Raw genomic sequence first — 15,604 nt, 5'->3', positions numbered from 1 at the left:
TATAGGCATATGTGTATGTTTGTGTTGCGGATCAAATTATATATATATATATATATGTATATATATATATATATATATATATGTGTGTGTACATACATACACAGACATCGAAACAGTATACATAGTACATAGTAAAAGAGGCATATATATGCATATATGCAGACACACATATGGGTTTGGCATACAAATATTTACTCGCAGTAAACTTTTACAAGTTATTTCACTTCAAAGCACAACAAACACACACACACGCGCACGCACATACATACATACATACATACATATATATATGTATATATATATATATATATATATATATATATATATATATATATATATATATATATATATATACAGAGAGAGAGAGAGAGAGAGAGAGTTATTAATATTTCTAAGTCTCTCTAAAAGAGATATACATGTGTATATATAACACGAGTGAATATATAAATGCACATATGTATATATATATATATATATATGTACACGCACGAACACACACACACATATATAAACTATCTGTCGAAATGTCTACCAACACATACACACATTTAGTAGATATATATGTCCGTGTTTGTGTATGTGTGTCATTATCTAAATGTATAGATATGTTTGTATATGTGAGTGTATATATATATATATATATATATATGTGTGTGTGTGTGTGTGTGTGTGTGTGTGTGTGTGTGTGTGTGTGTGTGTGTATGTCGCTTGTTTACGTATATATATATATATATATATATATATATATATATATATATATACTAGCAGCTAAGCCTGGTTTCACCCGGTCGGTTTGGATGATGTGGCTGTAAAACCTGCTCTGTGTAAGCATTCGACTTGTTTGGGCATGCTTACATTAAAAAGAAATTTAGAATGAATTTTTTCTCTCTAAACGCTTAAAATCGCTAACCAACAACAAAAACAAAAACCAGCCAAGATTCAACCAAATCAAAAAATAAACCCAAATATTAAGTGAACAAAGATGAACCATCCCACTTCCATTTCGCGCACACACGCACACACATACAAACACACACACACAAACACATACACGCGCGCACACACACACACACGTTCACATACACCCTTTTACATACGCACACAAGACGCTGTTTGATTTATTTTTTCAGCGTACAATTTTCATCATCCCACTACCAAGTATGACATCACTCCTTCTTTCCTTATTCATCTATCACCCCTTCTTTTCTCATTCATAAACACAAGAGTATTATTATAGTAGATTATCTCGGTAACCATGGGAGCTGCGAAAAAAATACAAAGCCCCGCATCACCACCGTATCATTCTACCCATCTGTGTAATTTTTCGCGCAATTCCACCCAGCCGTTTGACCGTGAATCCCAAGACAAGAGAGAATCGCCCATGTCAAATTATTTATATGTATATATGTATGTATATATGTATGTATATATGTGAAGAACCATTTCAACGATGCGTACTGCCTTAATTCTTCGAAACGCCGGTGTTTTAATGGTGGCAGCTGATGAAGGAGATGTTTCTATGTGGCTTGCTTGTTTGTTGTACCTTGTTTATCATTTTGTCCATGTTCTTTTGCCACGTCATGTACCCAGTTTTGTATCTATATGTACATGTGGATGAAGGTATGTACATACATGTACATATATATGCATATACTCATATATTTGCTCCGACTCCTACTTCTTTGTACGTCTCTTCACCTCTCTGCACTCCTACTTCTCTTCCTACTTCTCTTCATTCCTACTTCTCTTCACTCCTACTTCTCTTCACTCCAACTTCTCTTCCTACTTCTCTTCACTCCCACTTCTCTTCACCCCTACTCTTTCTCTCCTCTCTCTTACTCTCTCTCACTCTCTTCTCTCGTACTCCCCCCTCTCTCACTCTTACTCTCTACACTCTTACTCTCTCACCTTTACTCTCTCACTCTCTTCTCTCTTTCCCTCTCTCTCACTCTCTCTCACTCTTACTCTCTACATTCTTACTCTCTACATTCTTACTCTCTTACTCTCTCACCCTTACTCTCTCACTCTCTTCTCTCTTTCCCTCTCTCTCACTCTCTTTCTCTTTCTCTCTTTCTCTCCCCCATACCCCTCTTCCCTCTCTCTCACTCTCTTCTCTCTCACTCTCTTTCTCTTCCTCTCTTTCTTCCCCCATACCCACCTTCCCCCTCTCTCTCCCCCATACCCACCTTCCCTCTCTCTCAATCCACCTTCCCTCTCTTATACCCACCCTCTCTCCTCTCTTTCTCTCCCCTCCCATACCCATCCTCCCCCTCTCTTACATCCACCTTCCCCTCTCTTACATCGACCTTCCCCTTCCCCCTTCATCGTCAACACCCCCTCATAAGCTCATCCCACCACACCCCAACACACTCGTACTCTACCTTCCCACTCCATCCCATCCAATTCCTTACACCCACCACCCACCATCTACCCACATACACCACCCCACCCACAGACCCCTACCTCAGCCTAACCCACACTCCACCCATGCCTTCCCCACCTCCCAACACCCTCACATCACACCACACCAATACCCTCGCATCACACCACGCACACACTACAACTGACCAACTGCTCACTCCCTTCCCCATTTTCACACTACATACGTCAAGATCACCAGCATTCTATCTCCCACACACAGCCCCTCGTTCTTCGATCACCGTTTGCTATCTCCCCCTTTTCTTAGCTCTCCTGAAAAAAGAATTTCTAACTTCCGGTCAGTCATTGTTATGATCAGCCATTATTATGATTGACCGTTGACTGGACACTATTCAATTTTTTTTCTCCGTGTTTTTCTCCTTGTCTCCGTATTCTTTCTGTTGAAGAGCGTAGCTCGAAACGTCAAAGACTTTCCGTATTCCCGAGCGTCATACTAATACATCCTTTTGTTATTTACACCACCTGTCCTCGTCTGTTGTTGTTTTTTCGTATATTCTCCTATATATATATATATATATATATATATATATATATATATATATATATATATATATATATATATATAAAATAATTTTTCTATCGTCTTGGCCTAACAGCCCTTACCGTTTGTTCTCACTGTTCTGTCGTGTTCTCACTGTCCTGTTCTTGTTTACACTTTCACCCTCCGCAAAAGTTTCAAAATTTTAATTAATTTTAATTAATTGCGGGAAGGACTGCTCCAACGAAGTCGCGTATTGTCCTTGCCTTCGAAACGCGGAGTAGATGGAGCAGGGACAACTGAAGAACGGGAATATTCTTTATGTTTCATGTCTCGTTTCTCTGATTTTTTTTCGTTGTTCGAAAAAGAAGTTCGTTTTCTGTCTTCATCTTTATGTTTTCGTTTCTCGTTGTGTTTAACGTTTTCTGTGATGTCCTGTACCTATATATGCTTATATGTATACATATAGATGTCGGTATGTACATATATGTATGGATATATGCATATAATTATATATTATTTATGTTATATATACATATATATATATATATATATATATATATATATATATATATATATATATATATATATATATATATATATATATATATATATATATATATATATGCATATACATACATATACATACATACTTACATACATATATATGTTATTTACATCGTTTTTGTTTTTCGATTAATTTGAACGACATAGCATATGTGTAGATAGATAGATAGATACGTAGATGTATAAATGTCTGACTGTCTATGTATATATATATATATATATATATATATATATATATATATATATATATATATATATATATATATATATATATATATATATATATATCCATATGTGTGTGAGTGTGTATGTGTGTATTATACGTAAATATTATTATACGTAAATATTGTCGCCAGTACCGTCGTTAGCCACCGCCATTCCCACTACCACCATCACCAACATTGAGAAACCTCCAGATATATCACCACCACCACCACCACCATCACTACTTCCATATTCACCAGCATCAACAGCGCCGACACAAGCACTGCTAAGACCACCATCATTATCGCTGAGATTATCGCTGCTGTGGTCGTTGTCGTTGTGGTTCGTATTTACGCCCACACGGTTTGTAGTAAAGGTGTATTGGAGGAATGCTGAGACGTCGGTGGGAAGTTAACACGTGTGACAGTATTGGCACGTGTGTCTTGTCAAAACACCAATGTGCTTGTGCGTGCGCGTGTGCGTTTGTGCGTGCGTTTTTGTGTACGTGTGTGTGTGTGTGTGCAGCGTGTTTTTGAAGGAAGTAGTAGTGACAGATTAGGAGAGTGAGAGAGGAGTGAGTGCAAAGGTGGGAGGTAGAATGGGAAGTGTGAGAGAGGGTGAAATTTGAGTGAAGGAAGTGCAGTAGAAGGTATGAAAGAGAGAGAGAGAGAGAGAGAGAGAGAGAGAGAGAGAGAGAGAGAGACAGACAGACAGACAGAGACAGGCAAACAGAGAGAGACAGGCAGAGACTAAGAGAAACAGAAACAGAGAGAGAGACATAGAGAGAGACAGAGGGGGTTGAGAAAGACAGAGAGGGGAAGACATGAGATTGAGAGAAAAGTGGATGGTAAAAGAGTGAGAGAGAGAGAGAGAAAGAAGGAGAAGGAGAGAGCTAGAGAGAAGGGGTGAAAGATGGTAAGCGGGAGAGAATATGTGAGAGACAGAAAGAGAGGAGTAGAGACAAAGACAGGGAAAAAGAGACAATGTAAAATAGGGAAAGAAGGGGAAGTATGAAATTGAAAGGAGCAGACGATAAAAGAGGAGAAGGAAGAGAGAGGGAGAGAGAGAATATGAGAGACAGAAACGGGAAGAATAATGTGAAATTGAGAGAAGAGCAGAAGGTAACAGATAGAGAGATAGATAGATAGATAGATAGATAAAGAGGAACAGACAGACAGAATGGAAAACTGAGAAAGAGAGAAAGTATGAGACTGAGAGAGGAGCAGACAATAAGAGAAAGAGTGAGAGTGGGGAGAGACAGAAAATGTGAAACAGAGTGGAGTAATAAGAGACTGAAAGAAAAAAGAGCGGGGAGAGAGAAACAGACTGGCAGACAGAATGAGAAGCGGGGAGGGGGAATATGAAATTGAGAGAAGAGCAGGTGAAATTAAGAGTGAGTGAGAAAGCGGGAGAAAGAGAGAGAGAGAGAGAGAGAGAGAGAGAGAAGGAGAAAGAGAGACGTGTGGTGTGGGGAGAGAAACAGATCGACAGACGAACAGAATGAGGAAAGGGAGAGGGGGGATTATAAGATTGAGAGAAGAGCAGAAGGTGAAGGTCAGAGAGAGAGAGAGAGAAAGAGGAAGAAAGAGATAGAGAGAAAGAGAGAGAAAGAGGAAGAAAGAGATAGAGAGAGAGAGAGAGAGAGAGAGAGAGAGAGAGATGCATATTTATTAAAACATGTTTTTCTACCTCAGTCTGGAAAACAGCACCAACCTGTTGACGGAGATAGCGTCTTCAGAATTCTCTGATATCATAATCTTTTCTACCCTAAGAACAAGGCCCGAAATTTTGGGGAGGGAGCCAGTCGATTCACTGGTGAATAACTGGTACTTATTTCTTCGACCCCCACAAAAGGATGAAAGGCAAAGTCGACCTCGACGGAATTTGAACTCAGAACGTAGCGACAGACGAAATACTGCCAAGCATTTCGCCCGGCGTGCTTAACAATTCTGCCAGCTCGCCGCCTTCGCTAAGATCATAATAAAAGTCTTTGAATTATATTTCAGGTATACGTATAAACTACAACTACTACTGTTACCTGTCTTTTAGTTTTGGCATTATCAGCTGGAGTATGTAAACACTGCAAGGTGATCGTGGAATTTCAACATGACCTATCTTCTATCGTTCGCTTGTTTCAGTCATTGGATTGCGGCCGTGTTGGAGCATCACCTTAAAGGGATTTTAGACGAACAAATCGACGCCAGAACTTGTTTGTTTGTTTGTTAGTTACTTTTTTTAAAGTCTGGTACTCATGCTATCGGTTTTCTATTGCCGAACTGCTAGATTACGGAGACACGAACAGACGAACAAACCAACACCGGTTGTCATGTGGTGCAGATGGGCGAGACACACACTAACAAGAAGATACAAAGATGCACACACGTGCACAAACACACACAGGCACACATAAACAACACACACATATAAATACATACATATACTTATACATATACATATACATATATATATACACACTTACATACATAAAATCAAAATAAGCAACACGGATTTCAAAGATGATTGCAATCATCTTTGAAATCCGTGTTGTTTATTTTGATTTTTTGATCACCGCTAGATTACGGGGGACATAAACACCAACATCGGTTGTCAAGCGATGGTGCGGGGACAAACACAGACACACAGACACACAAATATATGTTGGCACTCCGTCGCTTACGACGTCGAGGGTTCCAGTTGATCCGATCAACGAAACAGCCTGCTTGTGAAAATTAACGTGCAAGTGGCTGAGCACTCCACAGACACGTGTACCCTTAACGTAGTTCTCGGGGATATTCAGCGTGACACAGTGTAACAAGGCTGACCCTTTGAAATACAGGCACAACAGAAACAGGAAGTAAGAGTGAGAAAAAGTTGTGGTGGAAGAGTACAGCAGGGTTCGCCACCATCCCCTGCCGGAGCCTCGTGCAGCTTTAGGTGTTTTCGCTCAATAAACACTCACAACGCCTGGTCTGGGAATCGAAACCGCGATCCTATGACCGCGAGTCCACTGCCCTAATCACTGGGCCATTGCGCCTCCACACACAAATATATACATACATACATACTTACATACATATATGTATATATATGTGTGTATATATATATACATATATATATATATATATATATATATATATATATATATATATATATATATATATATATATATATATATATATATATATATATATATATATATATATATGCATATATATGCATATGTATATATATATATATATATATATATGCATATATATGCATATATATATATATATATATATATATATATATATATATATATATATATATATATATATATATATATATATATATATATATATATACATATATGTGTGCATCTGTACAGGACGTCACCAACAGTAAACAACATGAAATACGAAAAGAAATGACTTCAGTACGCAAACAACGAGAGAAACAAATAGAAAACAGGACAAGTGACATAAAGAACGACCCTTCATCAGTTGTCGTCTGTCTGTCTACTCCTCATTTCGAGCATTGAACGACAATATGAGTCTTCGAAGACAGTTGCTCCTATAAGTACCAAAATAAAATTTGGGATGTATGGAGGGTCAAAATTGGGAACAAAAACAGGAAAGTGGAGACATACAAGGAAACCGAGCAAAAACAAACATGGGAGGGGGGTCGTTAGACCAGAACGAGGGTAAAATAGTGAACGCTGGAGAAATATTTTCTTTGAAGAAAATAGAAGATAGAAGAGAGAGGTAGAATACGTCCAGTCGTTAGGACAGTCCTGAAGGAAAACAAAGATGATCACATATATATAAATAAGTTCAAAAAAGGAAAACGACAAAAAAAACAACAACAACAAAAAACAACAACGCGAGGACGTGATACAGATTGTGTTACTGGACGCTCGGGAAAGGAGAGAAAGAGAATTTGACGTCTCGAGGGGAGCTCTTCGTCGGAAACATAGGAAAGCCCAAAGACGGGAAAGACGGAGGAAGAAAATATCGCCAACGATATCCACGAGCGGGCTTCTTTCAGTTTCCGTCCACCAAATCCACTCACAAGGCTTTGGTCGGCCCGAGGCTATAGTGGAACACACTTGCCCAAGGTGTCACGCAGTGGGACTGAACCCTGAACCATGTGGTTGGGAAGCAAACTTCTTACCACACAGCCACTCCTGCACCTATATGTATGCATATATATATACACTCACAACGGGCTTCCACACAGTTTCTGTCTACCAAATTCACTCACAAGGCATGGGTTGGCCTAGGGCTGTTGTAGAAGATACTTGCCCAATGTCCCACGGAACGGGACCGAACCCACAATAAAGTGGTCCCAAAACGAGCCTCTTAACAACACAGGTATGTCGAATTTTCTAGTCAGGAGAGGAAACTGGTATCTGACTCCCTTCACGCGGTCTCAAAGACTATAAGGGGAAGGAAGAGAAAGAGAGGGGGATAGATAGGCGGAGAAAGAGAGAGAGATAGAAAGAGAGGGGGATAGATAGGTGGAGGGAGAGAGGGAGGTATTCTGCAAATCGGAGACCGATTAGAATGCATCCAATAGAGTTGATTTAGCTAAAGAGACCTTCATCAGTTGATGAAGGAGGTATGTTGGATTGTTGGTATGGCTGTTTTTGTATATGCGGAATAATATTATAACACATCCTTTTGATACATACATACATACATACATACATACATAGGTATACACCCATATACACACACACACACACTCACAGAGGACGAAAAGGCTTCTAATAACAAAGGATATCGTTAGCAGATGGTTATAGTTACAAATTATTAGTCCCAAAACTTTTCTTTACAATTAATTATCGGCTGGTATTGTAACAAAATTGTCTAGAAAATGCCAGATAACCACTCTTACCAGAAAGCCTCCACTTGTGGCTAAGACGGGTAGGTGTTCTGTGATGGTGTTGGTGATGCCGGGTGGAGATGGAATCATACGTTGGGGTTGGAGAGGAGGAAATGTTGTTCTTTTAAGATAACCGAGGTGTTATGCACGATATCGTCGGTTCTTGAGTGGATTCTGTAACTCTTCGGCTGATATCTTTTATCGTTAACTTGCTTCAAGCATTAAATTGAGGCCATGCTGGGGCACCGCCTTGCAGTGTTTAGTCGAACAAATCGTGGGCAGTACTTATTTATTTATTTTAAGCCTAGTACTTATATTTTGCAAATCCGTTGGCATGTTTACAGGGACGTAAATATACGAACACCAGTTTTCGAGCATTCTTTTGAGACAAACACAGACGCAAACATACACACACACACACACACACACACACACACACACACACACACACACACACACACACACACACACACACACATACACAAATAACTATATATATATATACATATATGTATATATGTGTGCATATATATATGTATATATATATATGCGTATATGTGTATATATACATATATATGAATATGTATGTATGCGTATATATACATGTACACACGCAGCTATCTATATATTTATCTATCTATCTATCTATCTATTTATCTATCTATCTACCTACCTGCCTAGCTAGCTAGCTATGTATATATATATATACACACACATACAATAAATTCAAATAAACGAACAATAACAGACAAGAACAGGACACACAGAAAGAATATATTAGTCTGACGGTCGGTAAAAAGAAACAGACTTTGACGTTTCGAGCGTAGCTCTTCATCGGAAAGGAGAAAGAAAGAAAGAAAGAAAGAATGAAAGAATTAAAGAAATGAAGAAAGGAAGGAAGAAAGAAAGAAAGAAAGAAAGAAATAAAGAGAGAAGGAAAGAAGGAAAGAAAGCAAGAAAGATAGAGAGAGAGGTAACAAGGTAGTTGCATTGTATACACACACACACACACACACACACACATATATATATATATATATATATATATATATATATATATTTGTATATATGTGTATATATATATATATATATATATATATATATATATATATATATATATATATATATATATATATTTGTATATATGTGTGTGTATGTGTGTATGTAGCGGTTCGGCAAAATGGACGGATAGAATAAGTAGTGTTCTTTACAAAGAATAAATCCTGGGGTCGACTTTTTCGACTAATGTCGGTGCCCCAGCGTAGCACCAGTCAAATGGCGGAAACAAATAAAAGAAAAGATATATCATGAATATGCGTGTGTGTGTGTATTTGTGTGTAGAAAAGTATTTGCATGTATCGGCCTCTGTAAGTGCATGAATATGAAAGTGTTCATATATAAGTATGCGTTCGTGTGTTAGTGTGTTTGTGTGTTTGCGAGCATACGTGAGCCCAGACTCACGTATGTGTGTGTGTGTGTGGAGAGAGAAAACAGATCGACAGACAAACTGATACACTGAAAGAAAGAAAGAAAGAAAGAAAGAATGAAAGAATTAAAGAAATGAAGAAAGGAAGAAAGAAAGAAAGAATGAAAGAATTGAAGAAAGGAAGAAAGAAAGAAAGAAAGAAAGAAAGAAGGAAAGAAGGAAAGAAAGCAAGAAAGAAAGATAGAGAGGTAACAAGGTAGACTGACATACCGATAGATAGAAAGATAAACTCATAGAAAATAGATAGTTAAAGATTATATTTAAGAAAAATTGGAAATATGAAATTTTCTTTTTTATGTGTAGTACCTGACAGGAAAGTAGACAAAAATATACGTAAAATGCGGTGTGTAGAGGCAGTTAAAATTATCAAAGGGAAGATACATATATAAGGTATTGACAGTAGTGTCAATATATAAATAGAAATACCGGTAAACACGGGGTACAAAGAGTAGATATTGGTTGTGTTTGTCTATCTATCTATCTATCTATCTATCTATCCATCTTTTTTTTTTTTTTTTTTGATCCCTTTTGATCGAACTACCCCCTTTTCCTTCCTACGATCCCTTTTGATCGACCCCCCCCCTTTTTTCTTTCTTTCCCCCTCCCAAAAAGAAAAGCTCTACATTGTATTTGTCCCATCTTCGTTGAGCCCTGTGTGGCTAATAAAAGAAATGTATCTATCTATCTATCTATCTATCTATCTATATTATCTATCTGTCTGTCTGTTTGTCTGTCTGTCTGTCTGTCTGACTGTCTGCCTGCCTGTCTGGCTAGCTCTCTATCTATCTACTCACCAGGCTCTATCTGTTTGTCCGTCCGTCTGTTTATCTATCTATCTATGTGTCTGACTATTTCGGAAGTGAGGGACGCGATGGCGGGATGCTCGAGGGACAAATCTCCGGGCTTGGATGGTCTTCCCTACGAGCTTTACAACTGTATGCCAGACTTGTTTGGAGACGTCTTGGTGGCGGTGTACTGCAACTGGCAGCAGAACGGGAGCATTCCCGGTTTTGTGAGCCGAGGAGCTGCTGAAGAAAGATCCAAACAAGGGGGACGTCATAGATAACTTTAGGCCCATCACTCTGCTCAATGCAGACATGAAAATTTTGGCCAAGGTGTTAGCCAAGCGGTTGGAGCTTGTCATCGAGAAACTGATCGGCAAGGCGCAAACGTGCGCCGTGCCGGGCAGGAGCATCCATGGCAACCTCCATCTGATGCACTACATCATAGAGCGGGTAGTTAAGGAACCTGGCATGGGTGGGGCCCTGATCAATTTAGATCAATCGAAAGCTTTCGATAGGGTAGACCATCAATACTTGGAGGCTGTCCTCATGGCGGCCGGCTTCGGTCCCATTTTCCGCGGCTGGATGGCTGCCTTGTACAGAGGCACCCGTTCGGTAGTTCGCGTCAATGGGCACCTATCAAGACCCTTCGACATTGCACGTTCGGTCCGTCAGGGATGCCCCCTCTCGTCGCTCCTGTACGTATTGACTCTCGAGCCACTACTGCGGAAGCTGGCGACGCTGAGGGACATCCCGCGATAGTTGGGATGCAGGACGTGTGTGTCGGCATACGCGGACGACGTCACCGTCATAGTGTCTAGCCAAAAGCACATCGGGCTTGTCGGCGAGACACTGAAAGACTACGAAACGGTAACGGGAGCAAAAATCAACCGGAATAAGTCAGTGGGCTTGCGGCTCGGCACCTGGAGAAGCAAGCCCATGCCGTCAAGCAGCGCCTCCGTCGTGGGACGTTGGACTGACGGTCCGGTTGAGTTGCTCGGGGTCTGGTTTTGTCCGGACCTCCAAACGGAGAAGAACTGGGACGAGATAACGAGAAGGGTGGCCACTCTAGCCCGGCAATGGGCCAAGAGGAAGCTGTCCCTAAAAGGTCGGGCGGAGGTGGCGAACACGTACATCACGTCCGTCATCTACTACCGCCTAACCGTCGTTCCTTGTCCCGACCCTACCATCACTAAGCTGGAGCGCATCCTCTTCCGCTTCTTGTGGAAAGGAAGCGTTCCGATGGTTAGGCGATCCGTTTGCTGCCAACACCCGTTAAAAGGAGGACTGGGCATGCCGTGGTTGATGATGCGCAGACACGCGCTGAGACTGCGACATCTCCGGCTCTACGTGGACAACGGTGAACAGGTGTGGTCGCCGTTTGTGCGGCGCGCTTTCCCGCAGCTCGTCTCCATGACCGAACTGCAGTCGTGGATCAAGAAGAGGCCGAGGAAGGGCGAATGGCACCGCGAGTGTCGCGTTGCTCTCCGGCAACTCCAACACCCCGGGTCAACCTTGAGCGACTGCATCACAACTAACGCATTCTATAGTGGATTAGTGGAGGGAAGGTACGACGACAATCTCGGGGCGAACCTGGGCGTCGACGAGGAATACCTGACCCGCCTGTTTAAGACGACCTTCGGGCCTGGACCTATGGACAACTTCCAGAGATCCCTGGCCTGGCAGTGCTATCGAGAAGCTCTACCCGTTCGGGATAAGCTCTACTGGCATGGCTCGAGAAACACGGGGCCGACCTGTCCGAGATGCAGGAGGAGCGACGAAGCCGTTCTGCACGCACTCGTACAGTGTCCCACCATTTCCGAGCTGTGGGCTTACGTCGAACAACTGCTATCGCGTGTGGGACGAGTCGGTCTATCAGCCGAGTCTATCGTGAATATTGTCGCGCCTCCTTCTTTTAAACGGGAAGGAAGAGCTATTTTCATCGTACTTGTGGCTATGGCGAAAGAATGTGTATGGTGGACGCGTTTGAAAGGCCTAGAGACAAAGACTTTCCTCTCTTGGCAATCTCTCATCAACTTCTTCAAGTATCATCTGAAGAGGAAGGTGAGAGTAGAAAGGGAAGTCTTGTCTAGAGAATGCTTCAAAAAAAGATGGGTGAAGATGTAGCAAGGATGGCACGTGTGAATGACGGAGCCACCTTGAGCATAACACTATAAAAGAGTAAAAAAAAAATCCAGACAAAAAACAAAAAGGCAAAAGAGAGTCACTTACTGTTATAGTTTCTATAATGACAATATTGACCAAGGCTACCGTAGTCTTTTCCGTAGGCTTTTCTTTCCACGGCTAAACCTAAACTGTCCTCCTCTCTTTTTACACGAGAACATTACTGTGTGATACACGATCCCTATTGATCGCTTTTTTTTTTCTCGATCCCTTTTGATCGAACTCCCCCCCTTTTCTCTTCCTACGATCCCTTTTGATCGACACACCCCAAAAAGAAAAGCTCTACATTGTATCTGTCCCATCTTTGTTGAGCCCTGTGTGGCTAATAAAAGAAATGTATCTTCAGCGATTTAAAAGAATTCGAGAAAATGTCATGACATGTAGACAGATAGATAAGTAAATCGACTAATCGATCAATAGATAGATAGATAGATAGATAGATAGATAGATAGATAGATAGATAGATAGATAAACATCTTTTTATTATGGCCACACAGGGCTGAATACTGAAAATGGACATAGATAGACAGGTAAATATATCTTTTTATTATAGCCACACAGGGCTAAATACAGAAAATGGACAAATTACAAAGTAGAGCTTTTTTTGGGGGGGGGGGGATAATTTGGATCAAAAGGGATCGCGGGAAGAAAAAAAAAAAAAAAAAAAAAACGTGGGAGGGGGCGATCAATAGGGATCGTGTATCACAGTCGATGTAAAAAACGGGGAACAGATTAGGTTTATCCGTGGAGAGAAAAGCCTACGGAAAAGACCACGGTCACCTCAGGCTTTTTTTTTTTAAGGTACATGAAAGTAAGTACCTTCTCTCTTTTTGTCTCTTTTTGTTACAAGTCTATGCTTAAAATGGTGTCGTCTTTCATTCTTACCATTCTTGCCACATTTACCCATTTTTTATTGAAACTTTCATTCGACAACACTTTCCTCTCTATCCTCATCCTCCTTTTCAAGTGGTACTTGAAAAAGTTGACGAGGGACTGACCAGAGAGGAAAGTGTTTGTTTGTAGACCTTTCAAACGCGTCCACCACACGCATTCTTTTGCCATAGCTATCAGTGTTACAAAAACCGTTTTTCCTTCCCGTTTAAAGGAAGGTGGCGGAACAATATTCACGATAGACTCGGCTGATAAGTGGGCTCGTCCCACACGCGACAACAGCCGTTCGACGAAGGTCCACAGCTCTGAAATATCTGGACACTGCACGAGTGCGTGCAGAACGGTTTCGTCGCTCTGACCGCATCTCGGGCAGGTCGGTCCGGTGGTTTTCGAACCGTGTCTGTAGATCTTCTCTCGAACTGGTAGTGCGTCTCGATAGCATTGCCAAGCCAGGGATCTCTGGAAATTATCCATTGGCCCCGGCCCGAACGTCGTCTTGAAAAGGCGGGTTAAGAATTTCTCGTCGACACCCAGGTTTGCCCCGAGAGTGTCGTCAGACCTCCCCTCCACTAGTCCTCTATAGAACGCATTGGTCGTTTGGAAGTTGCACAAGTTTGATCCCGGACGGCAGAGCTGTTGTAGAGCTTGGCGACACTCGCGGTGCCATTCGCCCAGTTTCAGATAGATAGATAGATATCTTTTTATTATAGCCACACAGGGCTAAATACAGAAAATGGACAAAGATAGATAGATAGATAGATAGATAGATAGATAGATAGATAGATAGATAGGCAGACAGATAGGTAGATAACGAAATAGGAGAGGGAGAGGAAAGAGCGAGAGAGTAAGGAAAGAACGAATAAAATATCAAAGATTGTATAATGTTTTAATTCCAAGGAAACCATTGGAACAATTAATCCAAGGAAAAATCCCCCTAGTCCGAAACTTTAGACATTACTCTTCCGCCAGTATTTGACATTCGACGAACTCTCCTTACATGGAAGATAGATAATAATCGTGTTAAAGCAATCGAGGAATAGAAATCGTTAGTCATCCTCCGTCGGTCTGTGAATTTCATTCTCTCTCTCTGTCTCTCGCACCCAAGCTCGCACTACCGTGTGTGTGTATGTGTGTGTGTGTGTGTGTGTGTACGTGTGTGGTGGGTTGCTTATTTGTGTGTGCGTCTGTGCGTATTTGTGTATGGCTGTCACTGTGTTTGTGTTACACGCGCATATATGTATATGCCTGCATATAAATGCATATGTGTGTGTATATATATATATATATATACATACATACATTCATATATATATATATATATATATATATATATATATATATATATATATATATATTTATATATATATGCATACACACACAGAGATATATATACATACACAAACACATTTATGTATTATATATATATATATATATATAAAATTAATTAATGATATAAATATTGTAAAAACTGCATGATGAATGTATACACACACACACACACACGTGTAAAAACATATATACACATATGTTGCATATAGGTGTGTGCATGTGTGTGTGCACCTGTGTGTGTGCACCTGTGTGTGCGCGTCTGCGTGTGTGTCTGTGCGTGCGCCTGTGTGTATGTGCGCACGCGTAAGTCTCTATACACATATGAATAGATGTATGTGTTTATCGATATATATGTAACTTTATATATACATATTTATT

This window comes from Octopus bimaculoides, chromosome 4, assembly GCF_046866305.1.
Source record: "Octopus bimaculoides isolate indiv1 chromosome 4, ASM4686630v1, whole genome shotgun sequence".
NCBI classification, from domain to species: domain Eukaryota; kingdom Metazoa; phylum Mollusca; class Cephalopoda; order Octopoda; family Octopodidae; genus Octopus; species Octopus bimaculoides.
This window is presented reverse-complemented; position numbering follows the sequence as displayed.